This window comes from Nerophis ophidion, linkage group LG07 (assembly GCF_033978795.1).
Source record: "Nerophis ophidion isolate RoL-2023_Sa linkage group LG07, RoL_Noph_v1.0, whole genome shotgun sequence".
NCBI classification, from domain to species: domain Eukaryota; kingdom Metazoa; phylum Chordata; class Actinopteri; order Syngnathiformes; family Syngnathidae; genus Nerophis; species Nerophis ophidion.
The window spans coordinates 31,548,232-31,575,158 of NC_084617.1; the positions used below are offsets into that span (position 1 = coordinate 31,548,232).

At 37.1% G+C, this 26,927-nt stretch overlaps 1 protein-coding gene across 1 annotated transcript in view; it reads left to right on the forward strand.

Moving 5' to 3' along the window:
• The window catches only part of LOC133556899 (homeobox protein Hox-B13a-like), a 32,453-nt gene that overhangs the window by 936 nt on the left and 4,590 nt on the right, over positions 1–26,927 (forward strand). The gene's annotated exons all lie outside the window — the stretch shown is intronic.

A 26,927-nucleotide genomic window follows, 5' to 3' on the forward strand; every position in this document is an offset into this window, starting at 1 on the left:
TCATTCTCAGTCTGACCCGTTTATTTCCTGTTTTTGTCCATCACTATGGTTACACATCAGTCCACCTGTTAGTCTCGCCCCGCACACCTGCTACTAATTTTCACCCTCCTATTTAAGCTCACCTTTTCTGTTTACTCATTCTCGGATCCTAATTTGCCCACGCGCATCAGTGACGACTCTCATCATTCGTATGTATTTTCTCGCTAGCTCTCACGCCAAGCCACTTTATTGTCTAGCTTTCATGCTAAATGTTTTGTTTACTCTTTTGTGTCCTCGTACCAAGTTCTAGTTTTCCTTGTTTTATCCTAGCTTTCACGCTAGCGTCTTTTGTTTACTTTTTCTCTTTACACCAGTATTTTTGTTCATAGACTTTTGTTATTAAATACCCTTTATCTTACCTATGCTGTGTTCTGCTTCGACGCATCCACGGGAAAACCACACCGGCATTACAATGCCGAAGAAGAGTCATCACAGTAGGATCCGAGCATCAAGTTGTTTTTCCGCGTCGAAACCACGGGAGGAACCCTTCGACTTAGGGTTGTGGTTGGAGCTCGTGGCTTGGGAGCAGGAAAGACTCGACTGTGGGCCTGAAGTCTCCTCCGAAGCCGTTCGCGCTGCCCCGAAGAAGCGGGGGGTCCAGTGGAGAGGTCCCCCGCGCGGCAGTAATGTTCCAGCACCACTTATTCCTCCCCATGGACACAGCAAGTTTCACCCCGTCCAGGATTCACCCGTCATTACCGGTAATCCTGCTTGTTTTTTTTCAAATCATTCCTTAAGCTGCCATGACACTTTTTCTGACACAAGCGATGACGTCATTTGGGGAACGCCCACCGGTGACGCAACACCGGCCTCTGTTGATGACATTTTTTCAGAAGATTTTTTTATTGTGGACGATATATCTCAGCCATTTTCCAAAAACTTGGACAGTAATAATACTTTCACACAGTATCAGGACATTTATATTGATTCTAGTCACCCTCAGTATATTGTTAATTGTCAAGATCAGCCTCCCATTACTTTGGCCCCGCCCACATCTCAGCCTATTTCACGTCCTACCCCTACGTCACCTGATTTTGAAACTGACCTAGAAAAATATAGTCCTGCCTGGATGGACGAGTGGTACAGGAGAGTTTTGATTGAACTGGAGCTGGAGGAGAAATTTCTTGCTGCTCAGAACAATCCTCTCCTCATACAGACTAATGGGGTGGAGTCTGCCCTCCTCCAAACCTCCCACCGCCCGCCCTTACGGTCAGCCTCTATCCAACGGGACCCCGTCTGGAATCCGGGTCTCGAGGGGAGGGCCAGTATTACTACTAAGCCTCCTAGACCTCCACCACCGGTGTTCACCCCTGTTAAACCTGTTAAGCCACTACGGCCTCCTAGACCTCCTCCACCGGTGTTCTCCCCGGTCAAGTCACGCCCTCTGAGACCTCCTCCACCTGTGTTCCGTCCGTGCCCTAGTTCTAGTTTTAGTCACAGTCTCTCTCAGAGTTCGAGTCCCAGCCTTCTTCGTAGCCCATGCTCTAGTCCTACTCGTAGACCGACTTGTAGACTGAGTCGTAGTCCAAGTCCTGGTCCGAGTTTCCGTTCTGATTCTAGTTGTAGTCCTAGTCTTTCTCGTAGTCGTCGTAGTCCTAGTTCCACTCGTAGACTGATCCGTAGTCCGAGTCCTGTTTCGAGTCCGGTCCCGAGTCTTGTTTCTTGCCTTTGTAATATTAGTACTGATTCCCCTCGTGGTCTTAGTCCGAACCCTAGTCCTTACCCAAGTTCTTGTCCGAGCCCCAGTGTTACTGTAAGTCCTAGTCTTTGTCCTAGTCCTTGCCCGAGCACCAGTTTGATTGTTAGTCCCAGTCCTTGCCCAAGCCCTAGTTTGACCGTTTGTCCTAGTTCTTGCCCAAGCCCTGGTATGACTGTAAGTCCTGGTCGTTGCCCAAGCCCTTCTCAAAGCACTAGTGTGATTGTAAGTCCTGGTCCTCTCTCAAGTCCTTGCCCGAGTCCTAGTGTTTGTCTTATCACTCATCATAGTCCTAGTCCTGCTCACAGCCAGTCCCCTAGTTCTCCTCGGCAGACCCCTGTGCCTGCTCCTCGGCTGAAGCCGACTCCTGCTCCTCGGCTGAAGCCGACTCCTGCTCCTCGGCTGAAGCCGACTCCTGCTCCTCGGCTGAAGCCGACTCCTGCTCCTCGGCTGAAGCCGACTCCTGCTCCTCGGCTGAAGCCGACACCTGCTCCTCGGCTGAAGCCGACACCGGCTCCTCGGCTGAAGCCGACACCGGCTCCTCGGCTGAAGCCGACACCTGCTCCCAGTCTGGTTCTCACGCCAGCACATGACTCTGACCTGGTTTTCACGCCAGCACATGACTCTGACCTGGTTTTCACGCCAGCACATGACTCTGACCTGGTTTTCACGCCAGCACATGACTCTGACCTGGTTTTCACGCCAGCACATGACTCTCGCCTGGTTTTCACACCAGGTTCAGACTCTAAACTGGTTCTCACGCCAGCACAAACTCCAAGGCTGGAGCCCACTCTAGCACCAGTTCCTAAGCTGGAGCCCACACCAGCGTCGACGACGGGGCTGGAGCCCACACCAGCGTCGACGACGGGGCTCGAGCCCACACCAGCGTCGACGACGGGGCTGGAGCCCACACCAGCGTCGACGACGGGGCTGGAGCCCACACCAGCGTCGACGACGGGGCTGGAGCCCACACCAGCACCTCCGACGACTCCTGCGGCTCCCAGGCCGCCTCCGACGACTCCTGCGGCTCCCAGGCCGCCTCCGACGACTCCTGCGGCTCCCAGGCCGCCTCCGACGACTCCTGCGGCTCCCAGGCCGCCTCCGACGACTCCTGCGGCTCCCAGGCCGCCTCCGACGACTCCTGCGGCTCCCAGGCCGCCTCCGACGACTCCTGCAGCACCCGCATCATCCTCGCCAGCTGCACTCGGGCCTGCTTTGGCTGCAGTCCTCGCACCCTCGTCTGCTGCTTCCAAGCCTGCTGGGATTTCGGTGCTGAGGCGTCGTCCACCACGTCGATCACGGGCGTGGCCTCTGCGAGGTCATCCTCCTCGCCAGACACTCCCTCCTCCATGTCGGCCACGGATGTGGCCGTGCCCGGGTCGTCCGCCTCGCCGGGCACCTCATCCTGCGAGGCGGCCACTAATGTGGCCTTTTCGAGGTCGCCCGCCAAAACTTTTTCGGCAGCAGCGTTCCACCCGCCGCCGCCACATGATGTGTCCTCGGTGGATTCGGGGACATGCGATCTGGCGACCCTCCACCGTGGCCTCCCTCCGCCCTCCTTTCGTTTGTGAACTTTCTGGTTTTGGGGAGGGGGTTCAAGTTTTTGTTTTTTAAGACATCTGGTATCTGTCTTTTGTTGGGGGGGAATACTGTTGCGATCTGCTGCTCAGATCTTCACGTGTTTGTTTTTTCATTCTCAGTCTGACCCGTTTATTTCCTGTTTTTGTCCATCACTATGGTTACACATCAGTCCACCTGTTAGTCTCGCCCCGCACACCTGCTACTAATTTTCACCCTCCTATTTAAGCTCACCTTTTCTGTTTACTCATTCTCGGATCCTAATTTGCCCACGCGCATCAGTGACGACTCTCATCATTCGTATGTATTTTCTCGCTAGCTCTCACGCCAAGCCACTTTATTGTCTAGCTTTCATGCTAAATGTTTTGTTTACTCTTTTGTGTCCTCGTACCAAGTTCTAGTTTTCCTTGTTTTATCCTAGCTTTCACGCTAGCGTCTTTTGTTTACTTTTTCTCTTTACACCAGTATTTTTGTTCATAGACTTTTGTTATTAAATACCCTTTATCTTACCTATGCTGTGTTCTGCTTCGACGCATCCACGGGAAAACCACACCGGCATTACAATGCCGAAGAAGAGTCATCACAGATTTCCTTTAAACAGAAAGTGTATTATTAAACAAAACCCGTTTTTTTTAAGTAATATAGTACTTATGAGAGCTGTTATCTATTTTATGGAAGAATATAGTTGAACATAGAACTGATATCCAATTTTATTAAAAAGTATTGATTTTGAATCAAGAATTGTTTTGAATCGGGAATTGATCCTGAATAGAACAGTTAACAAAATATTCAAATCGAATGCAATCATGTGATGCCCAAAGATTCAATGTGATCTTGTAACCATGTTATCTAATAACGTTCAAATCTTGATATTCTAAGATCATGTAAGATCTTGTAAGAATGGCGATCACTACTGGAATTTTATTTGTGCTGCAAAGTCAGACTGGGAGAAAACGGAGGCGCTGTGTCCATGCAGCTCGACTTTGTGCACATCTGGAATCTTCCTGCACATATTTTCTCCTGGCCTCACATTCCAATGCAGCTGGTGGAAATGGGACCAAAGTCCAGGAGACATTTGAGGTAAGGTAATAAAATGTTATCACTAACTTTGTCTACATTTTAACAAGTTACAAAAGTGTCAATACACGTAAAGTACAAAAATAACACAATAAAAAGAATACAAAAGCGTTAATAAACTTAAAGTACAAAAAGGATACAAAACTGTTAAAAAATATAAAGTACAAAAATAACACAAAAAAGAATACAAAATTGTTAAAAATATATATAAGGTACAAAAATAACACAACAAAATAGGATACAAAATTCTTTAAAAATATAACGTACAAAAATAAAACAACAAAAAAGGATACGAACATGTTAAAAAACATAAAATACAAAAAAACACAACAAAATAGGATAAGAAAAGTGTTAAACATAAAGTACAAAAATAACACAACAAATTAGGATACAAAAGTGTTAATTTATATAAAGTAGAACACCACAAAATAAAATACAAACGTGTTAATAAACTTAAAGTACAAAAATAACACAACTAAAAAGGAAAAAAAATTGTTAATCAACATAAAGTACAAAAAAACACAACAAAAAGGGATATAAAAATGTTTAAAAAAAACATAAAATACAAAAATAACACAACAAAAAAAGGATACAAAAGTGATAAAAAAAACATAAAATACAAAAATAACACAACAAAATAGGATACAAAACTATTAATTAACTTAGATTACAAAAATAACACAACAAAATAGGATACAAAAGTGTTAATAAACAAAAATAACAATGTGTTTTACATTTTAAGATGAAAATAGGCAGCGGTTTATAAATACGTCCACTGTACTAAAATCGATTTTCTTATGTTTGTATTCTACTATTTTTACTGTTAAGACCCACTTTTTTTTTTTTACTTTTGTTTATTTTCAAAGGAAAATTGGTATTTTTACGTTCGTTATTTTGCGTTGGGTTTCGGCAGCCAATGGCTGCAAAGAGTACTTTGAGGCCAGGCACCAATCAATGCAAAGAGTCCCAAGAAGAAGGTGTATGATTGGTCGTTTGCGGCGAGCGCAGGTAAACAGGAAGTTAGGGCCTTGTTTGCTGCATTTCCGGTTTGACAAATTCAGCAAAGGACATTTCAAATTCAGTTATTTAGTTTGGCTATCCGGCGACCCCAAAAAGGACAAGCGGTAGAAAATGGATGGATGGATAGTTTGGCTATTTAGATTTTCAATATAACTTTCTTAAAGGATTTGCAACATAGTCACATTCAACGTATTGTGTGGTTTTCCAAACAGGCTGCCAGGAGTTAACTGCAGAGAGATACGTAAATAAGTGAATTACTGTATTTTCTTGAATTGCCGCCCGGGCGCTTATTAATTTAAAACCTCTTCTCACTCCTGTGCTTACCAAAGGCATACGGTAAAAGTGAGCATGCGCTAATTATTTTAAAAAATATTTTCACTGCAGTAAAAATTTGAGTGTTATGTAAACTTGGACCTTAAATCCTACTGAATAGCTCTTAATCTTATTCTCTTTATGCGATTTCAAATTACCGGTATTGAAATCAGCCTCCTCCATTTTGAAAATGATGACAGGGGAAGTGTCACTCTGATGTCACGAGTTTGACCAGGCGGTAATACTAAGTATGCTCTAATTATTTTGGGAAGCGAGTTTGACCCGGCAGTAATTCAAGGCAGGCGCACACTATATGCCCTGCAGCAATTCAAGGAAATACGGTAAGTCATTTTACTGTAAGGTATTTTTTACTTTCTTTATATTTTATCTTGAAAAATGTGTTCAATTCCTTTTAGTGTCACTGTTTTAATAGGAAGACAATGGTAGAGCAATTATAATGGGGAATTAATAAAAACAAACAAAGAAATAAGGAATAAAGAAATAAGAGAACGGGAAAAGGCGTTAAAGGTTTTTTAAAAAATAGAAATGGTTAGGACTAAATAAAATAATAATCAATATAAATATGGAATAAACATAATCCAAAATAGTTGAAATTAGTAAATGAATAGATTGTGATAAATATATAAACAACAATGTCGAAAAATACTTGGGGGGAAAATAGATTTAAAATGGAATATTATTTTGAATACTAATATCACCTTACTATATGTAATTGATATGTTTTTTTGCCAGTGTAAATATATTGTAAAAAAAAAAAAAAAAGTAATACATAATACAAAATTGACATAACCAACAAGAAGTCTTGTTGGTTATGTCATCTAAGATATAGTTATACATCTAAGAAGGACAGCTCCAGACTTGAGAAATTGATCAGGCGGGCCGGTGAAACTGGACTCACTGGTGACGGTGGCAGAGAAGAGGACTGTTGACAAACTAGTAAGCATCCTGGATGATGCCAGTCACCCTCTGCATAGCGTTATCAGTAGCCAGAGGAGCGTGTTCAGTGCTAGACTGCTTCATCCCAAATGCAGGACTAATAGACTCAAGAACTCCTTTGTCCCACACGCCATTAGACTGTACAACTCCTCTCTGGGACGGGGGGCGGGGGGTGCAAGGATGACAGGGGATTCAAAACATTAACAGTGCAATACGTTTTCATAACATGGTCACTACTGCCTACTTTGTCTTGTTATATCCTTATTTTACTGTTATATTGTTATTCCCATTGTTTTTATTCTTTTTGTAATATTTCTCTATTTTGTTTCCTTTTAAACCCCCATTATTTACTTTTTACTCTTTTTTAAATTGATCTCAACTCTGTACACTGCTGCTGGAATTTTAATTTTCCTGAAGGAACTCACCTGAAGGAATCAATAAAGTACTATCTATCTATCTATCTTGTAATTCCTACTTTCAACACTGGGTGGTGCTGCTCATACAAAGCAAGCGCTATTGTTCATGCAACGTGATGACGTCGCTGATTCAGGGTCATTCTGTTTCGGTAATGCGGTGAAATAAAACTTACACTTAGACTTAGACTTAGACAAACTTAATTGATTCACAAGGGAAATTGTTCAACACAGTAGCTCAGTTACAATGATGGAAAGTGTAAGGATGGAAAGGACAATGCAGTTATAAATAGACTAGATATAGCAATGTAAAATATAACATATCTGCGAATATATACAATATGTACTTAATATGTGTACAGTATATTATATATACCGATATAATATGTCTATAACATATATACAATATATACCAATTACCATGTACAACTTTACAGTATATGTGGCAGCCCCAGCATAGAAAAGGGAGTAAATCCAGCAGAAAATAGAATATAGACATTAAAAACAAAGAGAAGTAGCTGAAATAGAAGGTGTCAGGTAATAGACGGATATTATCTATTGCTGTATGGCCAGTGATTGCTGTATGGGGAGTGATTATACAGCTGGATGGAGTGCGGAATTAAGGAGTTCTTGAAACGCACAGTGCGGGAAGGAAGCTGAAGGAGCCTGTTGGAGTATGAACACAATATAAACATACTCCCACATCCAGATGGGAGTATGTTTATATTGTGTGTTTGTTTTGTTTCCCCCAAAATAACATTTTAAAGACATTTGTTCAGGTGTTTCTGAAATGAAATGTCAGACATGTTTCAATGTCAAAGGAAATTAACCACCGTCTTTTCAACAACAACAACGATGATGTAAATGTCCCACAGGTCTTCTGTTTACATCACACAAATATGGAGAATATATCTTGAAATATCGTATTTATTATGAATAAATGTGTTTTTATTTGTATACGAATGCGGTAGGAATGGATGGATGTGTCATACTTGCAAACCTTGAGACCTCAGATTTCGGGGGGTGGGGTGCGTGGTTGGGGGTGGGGTGGAGGCTTGGTTAAGAGGGAAGGAGTATGATTCACCAACTAGTATTTCCATATATATATATATATATATATATATGAAATTAGTGAATTTCAGTGAATTCTAGCTATATATATTTTATATATATATATATATATATATATATGTATATATATATAAATATATATATATATATATATATATATATATATATATATATATATATATATATATATATATATATATAAAAGAAATAGTTAAATTTCCAGCAGCACCTATCAAATACACAGTAATAAAAACACAGTTGTTCTACTAACTGTACTGTGCTTGCTGGTTACAAAAAAAACAAAAACACTTATCTTTCACTATTTGAGTAACCTTTGTTCTGCCATTTGCGTATTGGCGAGCGATCTCCGAATCCGGGAACATATGCTTCACGGATTTGTTGTAGACATCAGCAAATGAGAACGGGATGTTGCTTCCAGCTATCAGCATAGCCATCTTTGTCTCAGCATAAATTACACCATCGGGTCTTCATTTTGCGAGGTGGGCCATAATACTGGGTTGTGAATGATGCTGCGCTGCGGCGCTTTGTGCTTCGCTGACCGTTCATGACTGAGTATATCCGTTCGGCCATCGTGTTCAATGGAGAAGTCTGTTCTACAACATTTACAGGCAACATACCCCTTCTCCTTCGAACTCTCCAGGATAAACTAAAATTCTTGTTTCCATTCGTTTTGGAACTTGCAAGCGTATTTCTTCATTTTGCTCGTCGACGGTGTAATACATTGGGTTGGAGTCAATAACCAGGTGACGTGATAAAGTTACGTCTCTTTACTGTGGGCTTCAGAACAGCCTCCCTAATGCATATGTTCCTTGACTGCACTTAAATGTAGAATATATGTAGAATATATTTACATTATTCATATACTATATATATAATATATTATATATATTATCCATCCATCCATCCATTTTCTACCGCTTATTCCCTTTTGGGGTCGTGGGGGGCGCTGGCGCTTAGCTCAGCTACAGTCGGGCGGAAGGCGGTGTACACCCTGGACAAGTCGCCACCTCATCGTAGGGCCAACTCAGATAGACAGACAACATTCACACTCACATTGTTTATTGTGCGCGAACTGTGGTGCTGAATTTCCCCCAGATATCAATAAAGTACATTCTAATCTATTCTATGTACAGTAGATGGCAGTATTGTCTTGTTTAAGAGGGTCAAAACATTGCTGAGTCAGGTTCTCATGGAGCTGGAGGGGGCGTGGCCTCCAGCTCTGCCTGAATTTCAGGAGATTTTCGGGAGAAAATTTGCCCTGGAGGTTTTCGGGAGAGGCGTTGAATTTCAGGAGTCTCCCGGAAAATCCGGGAGGGTTGGCAAGTATGGGATGTATTGAATTTAAGATTACTTTAGTTGTATTATTGTATATATTAGATCATGTAAATATATTAAGTATATTGTATTTATAGTATTTACAGATGTTTAAATGTACTGTACACTGTATTTATACCTTATTATTTTTCTATATTGTCTGACTTTTTAACTATCAATAATGTGTGGGTGTTTTATGTATTTATACTGTATTATATGTGTACTGTACAGTATGTATGTCCAGACTATACATATTATTGAATTATGTTTATATATTACAATTTAAAGTGTATATTATGTGTCTAGACATTATTTATTTGTTATTGTTTGTCTTGTCGGGGAATAATATATTAATATATGCGTCGTGGTCAAAAGGCTACATACACTTGTAAAGAACATAATGTCATGGCTGTCTTGAGTTTCCAATCATTTCTACAACTCTTATATTTTTGTAATAGAGTGATTGGAGCACATACTTTTTGATCACCAAAAACATTCATGAAGTTTGGTTCTTTTATGAATTTATTATGGGTCTACTGAAAATGTGAGCAAATCTGCTGGGTCAAAAGTATATATACAGCAATGTTAATATTTGCTTACATGTCCCTTGGCAAGTTTCACTGCAATAAGGCGCTTTTGGTAGCCATCTACAAGCTTGTGCATGAATTTTTGACCACTCCTCTTGACAAAATTGGTGCAGTTCAGCTAAATGTGTTGTTTTTAAAGTTAAAGTTAAAGTACCAATGATTGTCACACACACACTAGGTGTGGCGAAATTTGTCTTTTGCATTTGACCCATCCCCTTGTTCATCCCCTGGGAGGTGAGGGGAGCAGTGGGCAGCAGCGGTACCGCGGCCGGGGATCATTTGTGGTGATTTTTTTCTGATAAGAAACTTATTTCTTCAGCATTGTCCACATGTTTAAGTCAGGACTTTGGGAAGGCCATTTTAAAACCTTCATTGTAGCCTGATTTAGCCATTCCTTTAACACTTTTGACGTGTATTTGGGTTCATTGTCCTGTTGGAACACCCAACTGTGCCCAAGACCCAACCTCCGGGCTGATGATTTTAGGTTGTCCTGAAGAATTTGGAGGTAATCCTCCTTTTTCACTGTCCCATTTACTCTCTGTAAAGCACAAGTTACATCGGCAACAAAACAGGCCCGGAGCATAATACTACCACCACCATGCTTGACGGTAGGGTTGTGTTCCTGGGATTAAATGCCTCACCTTTTCTCCCTCAAACATTTTCCTGGGTATTGTGGCCAAACAGTTCAATAAATGTTTCATCTGACCACAGACCTTTCCTCCAGAAGGTCTTATCTTTGTCCATGCGATATCAAAAAGTCCTGACTTAAACGTGTGGACAATGCTGAAGAAACAAGTCCATGTCAGAAAACCAACAAATTTAGCTGAACTGCACCAATTTTGTCAAGAAAAGCGGTCAAAAATTCAAGCAGAAGCTTGTGGATGGTTACCAAAAGTGCCTTATTGCAGTGAAACTTGCCAAGGGACATGTAAGCAAATATTAACATTGCTGTGTGTATACTTTTGACCCAGCAGATTTGCTCGCATTTTCAGTAGACCCATAATAAATTCATTAAAAAAGCAAACTTCATGAAAGTTTATGTGACCAACAAGTATGTGCTCCATACACTCTATCCCAAAAAATGAGAGTTGTAGAAATGGAAACTCAAGACAGCCATGGCATTATGTTCTTTACACGTGTATGTAAACTTTTGACCACGACGGCACATTTAGTCTAGACTCTAAGGGCACCGTGTACAATACTGATTCCCACAGAAAGTACCTGCTTCACACAGGAAGGACTTCTGGTGTGGATTGTTCATTATTCATCTGTTCGTACGCTATATTACCTTATTATTTATCTTGTTACAATCTCACTTAAATACTTTTAAATTGTCAAATATGTTTTCAGCACATTTGGAATAATGTGTTTTTTATAGACATAAATTCATGATGTTTTTTTTTTTGTTAATTGAGCTCTGTCTAAAAAGAAAACAATAATACTGCTGGGGAAATATCTGGCAGCAGTGGAAACGTTTGGCCGCTAGAGGGTGGCAGAACACCGGGTTTAAAACAATCCCGCTGTGATGCAGTACCAGATGTGACCAAGAAGTGTCACTGTGGCAACACAAATATAAGCGAGAGAGCTAAACTGTAAGCAATACTTTTTTAATCAATATTTTTGTTTCCATTCGAGCATTATATCAAATCACATAAAAATGTAAAGAATATAAACGATGTTTAGCGATCACGACTGTTTCCAATTCCAGGGCGCATTTGTCGGCCGCTGACGTCATCAACAGCCGTCCACATGCAAATTATGAATTCATACGTGAATATTGATTCATTTTTGTTTGTTTGTGCTGTATTTTGTTAATTATTGTTAAAAATATATCACGGTCAACTGTTGTTCTGCCTATTTAAATACATGTTTGACACTGAGGTGAATATAGTACATAAAAGGTGAAGGGATTATTGTATCTGTATATGACAATATTTTGTAGGAAAATGGTGTGTTTGAGTTCATCATAATGAATATTATATATCATCTTTATTGTTTCTCTCGTTGGAATGTTCTTGCAGGAAATGTGTTAGAAAGACGACAAAGTTAACACAACTAAAATGTTTGGATGATCATTTGAAGCAGGCAAAGTTATGTTGAGTTTATTAATAATGTTGATGTGCTTATTTTCATTTGCAGATTTATATGACTATGGTGCCTGACAAAGTATTGTTCCATTTTATATTTAAAAGTAAGATTTGCAAATACGTAAAAGTATGGACTAAGAATGACTTTAAGGCAGTGGTTCTTAACCTTGTTGGTGGTACCGAACCCCACCAGTTTCACATGCGCATTCACCGAACCCTTCTTTAGTGAAAAATAAAATGTGTTTTTTTTTTTTCAAATTCAAAACAAAGTTATATGTTTTTGGTAACACTTTAGTATGGGGAACATATAAGTAACACAGACTTAATTTAGAGTTATTTGGACACTAAGGGAACATATTCCAAGTAACAAAGAGTTATTTGGTTAGGGTTAGGTTCAGGGTTAGAGGGTTAGGGGTTATAATAAGGCCATGCCAAATAAGGCATTAATAAGTACTTAATAATGACTAGTTAAGAGCCAATATGTTAATCATTTGCATGATAATAAGCAACTCATTAATGGTGAATATGATCCCCATACTGTGACAATGTTTTTTTTTTTACTGGTGCACAAAATGAACCAAAATGATCACGGGTACAAGCGGCCGAAATGAGTTTCCTCCGCCGTGTGGCGGGGCTCTCCCTTAGAGATAGGGTGAGAAGCTCTGCCATCCGGGAGGGACTCAAAGTAAAGCCGCTGCTCCTCCACATCGAGAGGAGCCAGATGAGGTGGTTCGGGCATCTGGTCAGGATGCCACCCGAACGCCTCCCTAGGGAGGTGTTTAGGGCACGTCCAACCGGTAGGAGGCCACGGGGAAGACCCAGGACACGTGGGGAAGACTATGTTTCCCGGCTGGCCTGGGAACGCCTCGGGATCCCCCGGGAAGAACTAGACAAAGTGGCTGGGGAGAGGGAAGTCTGGGTTTCCCTGCTTAGGCTGTTGCCCCCGCGACCCGACCCCGGATAAGCGGAAGATGATGGATAGATGATGGCTGGACAAAATTAACCATGCATGAACATCACCTTGTTCAGACAACAAAACCAACACAGTGCATAAACTTACAACAAATTACACATTTGCAAATCATTCAGCTGTTGCCGTATCCGTAATACGCCGATAGGGAGAAGTTTGTATTCATACGATGAGTCGGGTGTGTCTTGACCTCCGCCGAACCCCTGAGGCCGACTCACCGAACCCCTAGGGTTCGATCAAACCCAGGTTAAGAACCACTGCTTTAAGGAATCGTTTCAATTTAAACTATTTTAAAGTTCCAAACACCATTTTAAAGCGCTTGTCATGTGACAGTCATGTGACTTTGGATCCCCTAAATGGCCGCAGTGAATGCCATGCCAGGTTTTTACCATTAAAGCTCGTTTTAATACTTTATTAATTTGTCATACATATTCCCATTCTACTCTTCCTGTTATATTTCTTCATTGTTTTCATAGGAAAAAAGCTACGAAAATTGAATTTTAGCCCAAATAAATTGCTTTAAAATCCCGATGTGTCGTATTAGCGACAATAACAACAGTTTTTATATATTTAAAATATATTCATTTTATATCATGTATATATATATATATATATATATATATATATATATATATATATATATATATATATATATATATATATATATATATATATATATATATTTATATATATATATATATATATATTGTATATAAAATCTTATTATTTAAAAAATCTATATTTTTATTATATATTTTTATCACAAAATGTATCCTAAATGTTTATGTATCATATTATCACCTTATTTATATTTAAAATATATTTATTTTATATATATATATATATATATATATATATATATATATATATATATATATATATATATATATATATATATATATATATATATATATATATATATATATATATATATATATATATACAGTGGGGCAAAAAAGTATTTAGTCAGAACTTGTGCAAGTTCTCCCACTTAAAATGATGACAGAGGTCTGTAATTTTCATCATAGGTACACTTCAACTGTGAGAGCCAGAATGTGAAAAAAAATCCAGGAATTCACATTGTAGGAATTTTGAGGAATTTATTTCTAAATTATGGTGGAAAATAAGTATTTGGTCAACCATTCAAAGCTCTAACTAATGGAAGGAGGTTTTGGCTCAAAATCTGACGAAACATGGCCCCATTCATTCTTTCCTTAACACGGATCAATCGTCCTGTCCCCTTAGCAGAAAAACAGCCCCAAAGCATGATGTTTCCACCCCCATGCTTCACTATAGGTATGGTGTTCTTGGGATGCAACTCAGTATTCTTCTTCCTCCAAACACGACGAGTTTTGTCACAGTCATACAAACTCCTCACAGAAAGTTCCCGAGCGCAGGATCGAACCCAGGACTTTCATATTTTGAGGCAGACACACAATATATTCACATATATAATACAATACATTTCATTATTATTATAATACTATTATAGTAGTTTTAATATATACTATAATATTATTATACTAATAATGACATATATCTTAAATGTATATGAGAATTTGTTTTTAAGTAAAGAATATATATCAACATGTACATACATACCATCGCTCAATGCGTAATATCTATTTGTGATATTCCACAATATTTTGACATTATTGGTTGAGGATTCTTAAAAGTTGAAATTTAAATTCATGTTCTTTCCTGCAGAATTCAAAAAAGTGTATTTTGACGTTTTAATACATTTTCTTTAGAGGTTTCATTGGCAGAAATCAGAAAGTGAATTCAACGTAAAAAAAAAAATGTAAAAAGTCCTTAATCACGTTGTCATATAGACGAAAAATACAAAAGCGGAGATCTCAGGAGTGATCAAGTTTTTTTAATATGGAACATCTCTAAAAAAGCAAACCCACTGGAGCAAAAACAAGCAGCAAAACATTTTTGATTATTGTGTGAATCTTCCAAACATTCACACGTTTTCTACACCAACATTCATCTGTTTAGTATTATTCTTCTTCTCTAAATTTTGGCGCGTTCTACCTTCCAGATTTTTCACCCGATTCAAACAGTTCCAACTGCAAAGTTGTTCAGCCTAATCTGGAAATCCTCAGATTTCCCTGTATTCCAAGTCTTCCCGGAAATTTTTCCCCATTCAAAATGAATTGGGAATTTTTCAAACTTCCACCATTCCCACATTTTTCAACATATTCAAATCATTCCACCTTCAACACATTCCACTCATCCTGGACATTCAAACTATCATTTGTTCCACGTTCAAAACATTTCCAGGAATTCCCATTTTTTTCAAACCCTTTTTTCTGGTGACTACTCCTGCCACATTTTTCAACCCACTTCAACTGTTCCACTGTCAAAACATTCCTCTTAATCAGGACAAAAATCAAAGCTGTTTTATGAACTGGAAAAATTCCTGGTTTTCCTGGAATTCCAGGAATTCCATAATGCCATTTCTCAGTAATAATTTTTACTACTTCTACATTTCTCGAATGATTTGAAAAATTTCAACAACAACCAACTAATTAAAAAACTCCAAAAATTTAGCATTTTTGAAAAAATTCTCGCTTTTCTCGAAAATCCCAAATTTGCATGAAATTCCCATTGAAAATAATGGAACCTTTTTCTAAGTTCCGCAACTCCCACATTTTCATCTGATTCAAACTGTTCCAACTTCAAAATATTCAGCCTGTTCAGGAACTGTGTGCTCGACTTTAACAATTCTACAAAAAAAATCACAAATTTCCAAGAATTCCCAGTTTTTAGGGACATTCTCCTCATTCAAAATTAATTATCTATTTTTCACACTTCCACTATTCCCACATTTTTTAACTGATTCAAACCATTTCACATTTAATTCCTCCTGGAAATTCAAACAATATTTTTCCACGTTCAGCAAAATTCCAGGAATTCCTGTTTTTTTCTAACCTTATTTCCAACCTTTATTAGTGTGTTGACTCCTTTCACATTTTTTTACCCATTTCAACCGTTCCACTGTCAAAACATTCCTCTCAGTCACGACAATAAACACAAGTTGGTTTAACAACTTATCAATTCCTGCTTTTCCTGAAATTCCTTAATACCATTTTTCAATGAAAAACAGTTCAACATGTCTTGACCGATTTAAACAATTCCAACACCAAACAATTCAGCTCATCCAGGACATTCATGCTCTTAATCATTTAAAAAAAAAAATCCAGCTTTTCCCTAAATTTCCATGAAGTTCCCATTGAAATGAATGGTACTTTTTCCAAGTAGCAAAATTCCCAAATTTTTCAACCTATCCAAACCATTCCAACATCAACACATTCCACTCACCCTGGACATTAAAACTAACATTTTCACAAGATCCAAACCGAATTCCGGTTTTCCTGGAAATTCAAACTCTCCAATATTCAATCTATTCTTCCATTCATATTACATTCTGTCACTTCAACTTCAGCATTGGAGCATTCACACCTCAACTAGTTCAACTTATTCTTCTCCTTCTCCGGATTTTGGTGCGTTCTACCTTCCACATTTTTCACCTGATTGAAACCGTTCCAACTTTAAATTGCTCAGCCAATTCGAGAAAAGCTTTCCCTTGACAGATTTCCCAGACTTCCAGGTTTTCCGGGTCATTTTACCCATTCAAAATAAATTGGCCATTTTTCAAACTTCCACCATTTCCACATTTTTTTACCTATTTAAACCATTCCACCTTCAACACATTCCACTTATCCTGGGAATTCAAACTACTATTTTCCCAAGTTCCAAAATATTCCAGGAATTCACACAATTCCTTTTTTTCCCAAACCTTTTTTTAACCCTTTGTTCTTGTCGACTACTTCTCCCACATTTTTCCACAGATTTGAACCGTTCCACCGTCAAAACATTCCTCTTAATCAGGAAAAAATTTCCGGTTTTCCAGAAATTTTAGGAATACAGAAATACCCTTTCTCAATTAAAAATGTTACTACTTAAACATTTCTCAACCCATTTGGAAAAATTCCAGCATTCAGAACATTCAAATGTTTTAGCATTTTCCCAAAAAAAATCCCTCTTTTCCCAAAATTCCCAAATTTCTATGAAATTTGCATTGAAATGAATGGGACATTTTTCAAACTTCCACAATTCCCACATTTTTCAACCTATTCAAACCATTCCAACTTCAACACATTCCACTCATCCTGGACATTCAAACTAACACTTTCACAAGCTCCAAACCAAATTCCGGTTTTCCAGGAAATTCAAACTCTCCAACATTCAAACTATTCTTACATTTAAACTACATTCTGTCAGCATTTCACATCAACTTCAGCATTGGAGCATTCACACCTCATCTAGTCAATAATAGCTTTTAAATTGTTGAATAATTTAATGTCGTGTGTGTTTGTATTAAAAATGTGTTTGTGTCATTGGGTTTAGAAAAACAGTGACATTTAACTCCTCAAAATATGTCTATTGAAATGTTTATCAGGCATGAGTAGTTTGAAAGAAAATGTCATATATTTATATATTTGACACTAGAAAAAAAGATTACAGACGCCAATAATACAAATAATAATAATAATAATAATAATAATAATGATTTTTAAAGACCAATCACAGAGCACTTACACACAAACAAATTATTTACACTTATACTCAGACTTATGGAAAATGTACAGTCTCTGATGACCACACATGAACATTGTTGGACTGGGAGAGGAAGCGCGTGCGCACACACACACACACACAGCACACAACACATTCACAGCACACACACACACACACACACACTCTAACCCACACACACAAGTGAGAGCCGTGTTACTTCCTGGCCGCCATGTTGTATGTCATAAAAGTGTGTTGAAGGAGTTGTGTGTTTTATTGTCGCACACCTAAATGCGATCATGAAATAGTATGCAGAGTTTCATTGCAAAAGTGAAAGTGAAAGTAAGACATTGGTGCTTGTATTTTGAACAATCAGTATCAGACTGGGAATGCTTGGATTGGACCACAGGTGCAGAGACAAAGGAAATGTGCAGGAAAAATAGGTTTTATTCACCCGCACAACGTCTGAAAGTACAAAAATAACAAAGGAAATTGGATGCAAAAGTGTTAATAAACTTAAACTACAAAAATAATACGACAAAATAGGATGCAAAAGTGTTAATAATCTTACAGTAAAAAAATAACACAGGAAAATAGGATGCAAAAGTGTTGATAAACAAAGTACAAAAATAACACAAAAAATAGGATACACAATTGTTAAACTTAAAGTTCAAAAATAACAACAAAGTAGGACACAAATGTGTCAATAAACCTCAAGTACAAAAATAACACAACAAAATACGATACATAAGTGTTAATAAACTTAAAGTACAAAAATACCACAACAAAATAGGGTACAAAAGTGTTAATAAACCTAAAGTACAAAAATAACAACAATATTTGAAACAAAAGTGTTAATAAAGTCAAAGCACAAAAATAATACAACAAAATAGGATACACAATTGTTAATAAACTTAAAGTACAAAAATAACACAACAAACTAGGATACAAAGGTGTCAATAAACTTGAAGTAGAAAAATAACAAGATAGGAAACACAAGTGTTAATGAAGTCAAAGTACAAAAATGATACAACAAAATAGGATACAAAAATGTTAATAGAGTTAAAGTACAAAAATAACACAACAAAATAGGATGCAAAAGTGTTAATAAACTTAAAGTACAAAAATAACACAACAAAGTAGGATACAGAAGTGTTAATAAATTTAAAGTACAAAAATAACAAGATATGAAACAAAAGTGTTAATAAAGTCAAAGTACATAAATAATACAACAAATTAAGATACAAAAATGTTAATAAAGTTAAAGTACAAAAAAAACACAACAAAATAGAATGCAAAAGTGTTAATGAAATTAAAGTACATAAATAACACAACAAAATACGGATACACAAGTGTTAATGAACTTGAAATACAAAAATAACACAACAAAGTAGGATACCGAAGTGTTAATAAACTTAAAGTACAAAAATAACAAGATATGAAACAAAAGTGTTAATAAAATCAAAGTACATAAATAATACAACAAAATAAGATACAAAAATGTTAATAAAGTTAAAGTACAAAAATAGCACAACAAAATAGGATGCAAAAGTGTTAATAAGCTTAATGTACAAAAATAACTCTAACATAGGATACAAATGTGTTTATTGACAAAGTACAAAAATAACACAACAAAATAGGATACAAAAGTGTTAATAGACTTAAAGTACAAAAATAACAACAACATAGGATACAAAGTGTTAATAAATTAAAACATTTTTCCTTATTGTTCGGTATTTGTTTCCTGTTTGGCGCTCTGAGTTAAGTTCAACTTCCTGTTTGTCTCTGAGTGCTTTTCCTCCTCACCTGTCGGTGGTTGGCATCCTGGCACACCTGTGTGTAGTTGCCAATCAGGCTGTCTTTACTTGTGTGTGATATCATGTGCGATACAAGCAGTCCTGCAGCATTTTTACTTGTGTTTGATATAATGTGCGATATAAGCAATCCTGCAGTGTGTTTACTTGAAGTACCAATGATTGTCTCTCACACACACTAAGTGTGGTGAGATATCACCCTCACCTAAGCGTGATATCATGTGCGATACAAGCAGAGTGTTTACTTATGTGTGATATCATGTGCGATACAAGCATAGATTTACTAGTGTGTAATATAATGTGTGATACAAGCATAGTGTTTATTTTGTGTGATATCAGGTGTGATACTAGCAGAGTGTTAACTAGTGTGGGATATCATGTGCAATACAAGCAAAGTGTTAAAATTGCGTGTGATATCATGTGCAATACAAGCAAAGTGTTAAAATTGCGTGTGATATCATGTGCGATACAAGCAGAGTTTTAGTTGTGTGTAATATGATGTGCAATACAAGCGTGTTTAGTGTTTACTTGTGTGCGATGCATGCAGAATGTTTGCTTGTGTGTGATATCATGTGCGATACAAGCAAAGTTTTACTAGTGTGTGTGATATAACGTGCAATACGAGCATTGTGTTTACTTGTGTGTGATACATGCAGAATGTTTACTTGTGTGTGATATCGTGCGATACAAGCAAAGTTTTACTAGTGTGTGTGATATAATGTGCAATACAAGCATAGTGTTTACTTGTGTGTGATATCAGGTGTGATACAAGCAGAGTGTTTACATGTGTGTGATATCAGGTGTGACACAAGCAGAGTGTTTACTTGTGTGTGATGTCATGTGTGATACATGCAGAGTGTTTACTAGTGTGTGATATCATGTGTGATACAAGCAGATTGTGTACAAAGATGACGGACAGTTAACATCTAAATGTAGAGATAAAATAACATAAGTATACATACAAATAAAGAAAAAAGTAAAATAAAAATAAAACAAATATATATACTGTATATATATATACATATATATATATATATATATATATATATATATATATATATATATATATATATATATATATATATATATATATATATATATATATATATATATACATATATATATATTAGGGCTGGGCAACGATTAAAAATTTTAATCGAAGTTAATCACACTTTTTCTCCGATTAATCGCGATTAACTGCATTGTATACGCAAAGCCCAATAATGAATTCCAAAGTAGTGTGTAGTGCACCTTTATTGGAATATTCTCCCACATGAACAAAAGTGCCAAAACATTTGTTGTGCAAACACAATTTAAATCAGTACTTGTTAAACAGTAGCAGTTAAATAGCATATTTTATGAAAATCAACTCAAAAAATGTAAATACAAACATTTAAGCTTATTGCCACTGCCAGAGTATTTAAGTTATCCTGTTTGTCATGGAAAATAAATATAATCTACATACAAATCTCTGAGCCACAATCATAACATCCGAACAGGCAATTTCTGAGGTAACAGCAGGAACATTTTTTTTTATCAGGGATCTTATGTTTAAAAAACCTATACTATAGGTAGTGGGCTGTTTTAGGGAATTTTTGATCAAATTATCCGTAGTAGCAATATTAATAATGTTGTGTTTATTATGTGTAGTGCACTTAAAATAATAACGACCATATCTAGGAATTGATATGATGGGAATTTTCAAATTGATTGCTTGGTGCTTTAATAAACAACGCATCATATACCTGGTACTATATTGTGATGTTATGAGCCAGGGAAAAAAGAACTACCCTACCCAGCATGCAACAGGAGTGACGAGCATGCGCGGTAGCCCAGTACAGGTTGTGTCGCCATGACGGCATCTTGTATGTTGTGATATGCACGCTCTGAAAGTAAATGTTAAGAACTCAGCCAACACTCCTCGTCTGCATTATTCATAAATAGACAGACAACACATATACTACGCTGCTTCACAGGCCGCTGGATGTAGCCGGCAAAGTATTCCCATGCTAGCTAGCCGGTCTAGCAAGCACGCGTCATTCAGTCCAAAACGGCGCGATCTATCCACATTCAGAATTGTCTGGCGGTCGTAAGTGATCCCGGAGTGACCACGCTGTAAGCCAGCCATGAAATTTGCAGAATTGTCCGGTATTTTTGCCAAATGTTCCATCTTTACCAAGAGCCCCTCCACGCCGAAGCCCGTCCGGGCGCCGCCATCTTTATAAGAAAAGGCGTTAACAAAATAAAAGCATGTAAACAACATATTAAAATGCGCGATAAAATAATTGTCGGCGTTAATAGATTGATGAGTTAACTCGTAATTAACGCATTAATTTGCCCACCCCTAATATATATATATATATATATATATATATATATATATATATATATATGTGTGTGTGTGTGTGTATGTATGTATATATATATATATATATATATATATATATATATATATATATATATATATATATATATATATAATTAGAGATACAAAAAATGGGCTTATAACACCTTAAATTCTTCCAATAAAGACAATAATTTAAGGGCATTTCTAGATTTGGATCGTTTTTCGAAGATTCTTTTAATAATTTGAGCCAGGGATGTTGTTGTGGCTTGTACAGCCCTTTGAGATACTTGTAATTTAGGGTTATATAAATAAACTTTGCTTGAGTAGATTTAAAAGTTTGGTTTTGAAAATAAAGCAAACATTTCAACTGTTTTGAAAAATGTGCTGCCATCCATCGTGAAACCAGCTTTGAATTTAACTGTTGCACACACACACACACACACACACACACACACACACGCAAACATACTCACACACACAGAAACACACACAAAAGCTGACCTTGAACTTGAGTTTTTACATGTCTGAGACGTCCCCTTTTTTGTCAAACTTGACCTTGACCTTGTGAGACCGTCTGAGTGCTCAGCAGACCACTACTGCTGTGGGAGACCACCAGCAGTACTACTGTGCATACAGTACATGTATACATAGTACTACTGTACTGCATGTACTGTACATTGTATTTGTATAAAATGTTTTTCAATGTATCCAACAATAATATAATAAGTCAAGGAAATGTTGTGTACATTAAACTTATTTTAGTAGGTGAACACATTACTGTAATACCTCATCATATAATATAACTATGATAATACTATACTGACAGAATAAATCATCCAATAATATAACTATAATAATAAGAATATTATACTGAAGGAGTAAATCAAATAAATTCATTTTATTCAGGACCTTCGTTTTAGAACATGTGAATTGTGTCCTACATTCTGCAGGACTTGAATGTGTTATTCATGTCCCACAAATATAATCATTGAGGTCTTGGTGCAGGTAAAAAAGTTATCCAAAAATTATTGATCATCATGTCGCCAGAAATGACAACAATGTAAATATTATGATTGTGATCTGTGTCCTTTCACAAGACTTAAAAACACTACAATTCTTTAATATTTTATTTTGTTTATTTCAAACAGGCTGAGCAAGTAAAATTAACAACTTCAACATTTGTGACAAATACTTGTTAAATTATTTTTTGACTTTTAGGGCATCTGATACTTCCTCCCAATTTTGCAATAATATAATGGTAATGCTTCACGGTGGCAGAGGGGTTAGTGCGTCTGCTTCACAATACGAAGCTCCTGCAGTCCTGGGTTCAAATCCAGGCACGGGATCTTTCTGTGAGGAGTTTGCATGTTCTCCCCGTGAATGCGTGGGTTCCCTCCGTGTACTCCGGCTTCCTCCCACCTCCAAAGACATGCACCTGGGGATAGGTTGATTGGCAACACTAAATTGGCCCTAGTGTGTGAATGTGAGTGTGAATGTTGTCTGTCTATCTGTGTTGGCTCTGCGATGAGGTGGCGACTTGTCCAGGGTGTACCCCGCCTTCCGCCCGATTGTAGCTGAGATAGGCGCCAGCGCCCCCCGCGACCCCAAAAGGGAATAAGCGGTAGAAAATGGATAATGGTAATGATCATAATAATATTTATAACAATAATAATTATTATTATTATTATAACGATAGGGCTTCACGGTGGTAGAGGGGTTAGTGCGTCTGCCTCACAATACGAAGTTCCTGCAGTCCTCGGTTCAAATCCAGGCTCGGGATCTTTCTGTGTGGAGTTTGCATGTTCTCCCCATGAATGCGTGGGTTCCCTCCGGGTACTCCGGCTTCCTCCCACTTCCAAAGACATGCACCTGGGGATAGATTGATTGGCAACACTAAATTGGCCCTAGTGTGTGAATGTGAGTGTGAATGTTGTCTGTCTATCTGTGTTGGCCCTGCGATGAGGTGGCGACTTGTCCAGGGTGTACCCTGCCTTCCGCCCGATTGTAGCTGAGATAGGCGCCAGCGCCCCCCGCGACCCCGAAAGGGAATAAGCGGTAGGAAATGGATGGATGGATTATAACGATATGATAATAATCATCATCATCAGATAAATATTGCATAGTGAAGGAATATTAAGACATGAATAATGACGTTAAATAAAATAAGGACAAACATGCGTCTGAGTCTTATTGTTATTATTATTGTTACTATTAATAGTATTACATTATTATTATTATTATTATCATTACTATTAATAGTATTACATTATTATTATTAATATTATTATTATTAGTAGTAGTAGTATCATTATTATTATTATTATTGTTATTATTATCATTATTATTATTGTTACTATTATTATTATCATATTATTATCATTATTATTATCATCAATATTATATTTTTATTAGTATTGCTATTAATAGAAGTACTATTACTTATTATTATTGTCATTATTATCATTATTAATATATTAGAAGTAGTAGTAGTAGTAGTATGTTATTATTATTATTGATGAGGCTGGTGTGTGTGAGTGGACGAAATATCATCCAATGAGGAGGAAGACAAAGACATTGATCGTGTTGTTGCACTGGTCAGAACACATGATGTCATCTTCATGTGTTCATATGCGCTCATGGTTATATGTTCATATAAGTTAACGCGTTCATATGTCCATGCATGCATTCATTATGTTTGTGTCGATACATGTTGCTTCATTCTTGTATTCATGCAAAAATATGTCACCTGGTAATATGTTCATGAATTATTAACTTTTCATATGTTCATGTGCTCATGAACTCGTATGTTCAAGGCGCCAACAAAGAAAACATAACAATAATTATATAGTTATTTGTATTATTATATTAGTATGTTGTATTCATACGTTCATGCTTGTCTTCATCATTTGGTCATGTATTCATATGTGTTCAGAAAGGATAGGATGGACACATCTTTTTATATATTCATGAAAAAAAGAACATGAGCAAGAAATAACATTATGTATTGTACATGAAAAGTACATGATCAATAAATAATCAATAATATTTATTGTACATGAAAAGATTGTGATATGTAAACAATAATAACAAAACAAAAACATGATCCTGACACTCAGCCAGAGTTTTGTACACCAAGGAAAGAAAGAAAGTAAAAAAATATGTTCATGTGTTCATATGTTCATGTGTTCATCATATGTTCACGTATTCATATGTTCATATGGTCATGTGTGTTCACCTATTTATATATTCATGTATTTATATGGTTGTGTATTTATATGTTCATGTGTTCATCATAAGTTCATGTATTCATAAGTTGTTGTTGTTTATACGGTTATTTATTTACATGTTTATGTGTTTATTGTATGTCAATGTACTCATATGCTCATATCCTTATGTTTATGTGTGTTCACCTAGTTATATGTTCATGTATTAATGTGCTCATGTATTTATATGTTCATGTGTTTATCATATGTTCATGTATTTAAATGTTCTTGTTGTTTATATGGTCATGTGTTCATCATATGTGCATGTATTCCTATGTTCTTGTGTTCATACAGCCATAAGTCCAAGTATGGATATGTTTATGTGTTTAAAAAAACATAAGTATGGATATGTTCATGTATTCATATAGTCATAAGTTCAAGTATGGATATGTCCATGTGTTCATACAGTCATAAGTATGGATATGTTTATGTGTTCATAGGGTCACGTCTTGGTGAATGGATATGTTGATGTAATCATACGTTCATGTGTTGGTGTATGGATATGTTCATGTGTTCATACAGTCATGTGTTGGTATGTGGATATGTCCATGCAAGTGTTCATAAGGCCATGCGTTGGTGTATGGATATGTCCATGTGTTCATACAGTCATAAGTTCAAGTATGGATATGTTCATGTGTTCATACGGTCATGTGTTGGTGTATGGATACATTCATGTGTTCATCCGGTCATGTGTTAGTGTATGGATATGTTCATGTGTTCATGCGATCATGCGTTTGGGTATGGATATGTTCATGTATTCATATAGTCATAAGTTCAAGTATGGATATGTTCATGTGTTCATACGATCATGCGTTTGGGTATGGATATGTTTATGTGTTCATCCGGTCATGTGTTGGTGTATGGATATGTTCATGTGTTCATAGTGTCATGTGTTTGTGTATGGATATGTTAATGTGTTCATACGGTCATGTGTTGGTATATGGATATTTTCATGTGTTCATACGGCCATGTGTTGGTGTATGGATATGTTCATATGTTCATACAGTCAAGTGTTGGTGTATGGATGTGTTCATACAGTTACGTGTTGGTGTATGTTCATCTGTTCATACAGTCATACGTTCAAGTATGGATATGTTCATGTGTTCATACAGTCATGTGTTGGTGTATGGATATGTTTATGTGTTCATACGGTCATGTGTTGGTGTATGGATATGTTCATGTGTTCATACGGAGAACTTCACTTTGGAGTCCAGATGTCAACCAGTTTTGAGGTCCTACATCTCCAGGAGCTCGGTGAGCATCAACATCCACAATTGGAAAGCTGGGATTGACTTTTCTTTCTTTCTAAATGGCGGTTTAGCTCGGTTGGTAGAGCGGCCGTGTCAGCAACTTGAGGGTTGCAGGTTCGATCGCCGCTTCCACCATCCTACTCACTGCTGTTGTGTCCTTGGGCAAGACACTTTACCCACCTGCTCCCAGTGCCACCCACACTGCTTTGAATGTAACTTAGATATTGGGTTTCACTATGTAAAGCGCTTTGAGTCACTAGAGAAAAAGCGCTATATAAATATAATTCACTTCACTTCATCCAGTCATGTGTTGGTGTATGGATATGTTCATGTGTTCATAGTGTTATGTGTTGGTGTATGGATATGTTCATTTGTTTATACGGTCATGTGTTGGTGGATGGATATGTTCATGTGTTCATAGTGTCAAGTGTTGGTGTATGGATGTGTTCATACAGTCATATGTTGGTTTATGTTCATCTGTTCATACAGTCATAAGTTAAAGTATGGATATGTTCATGTGTTCATAC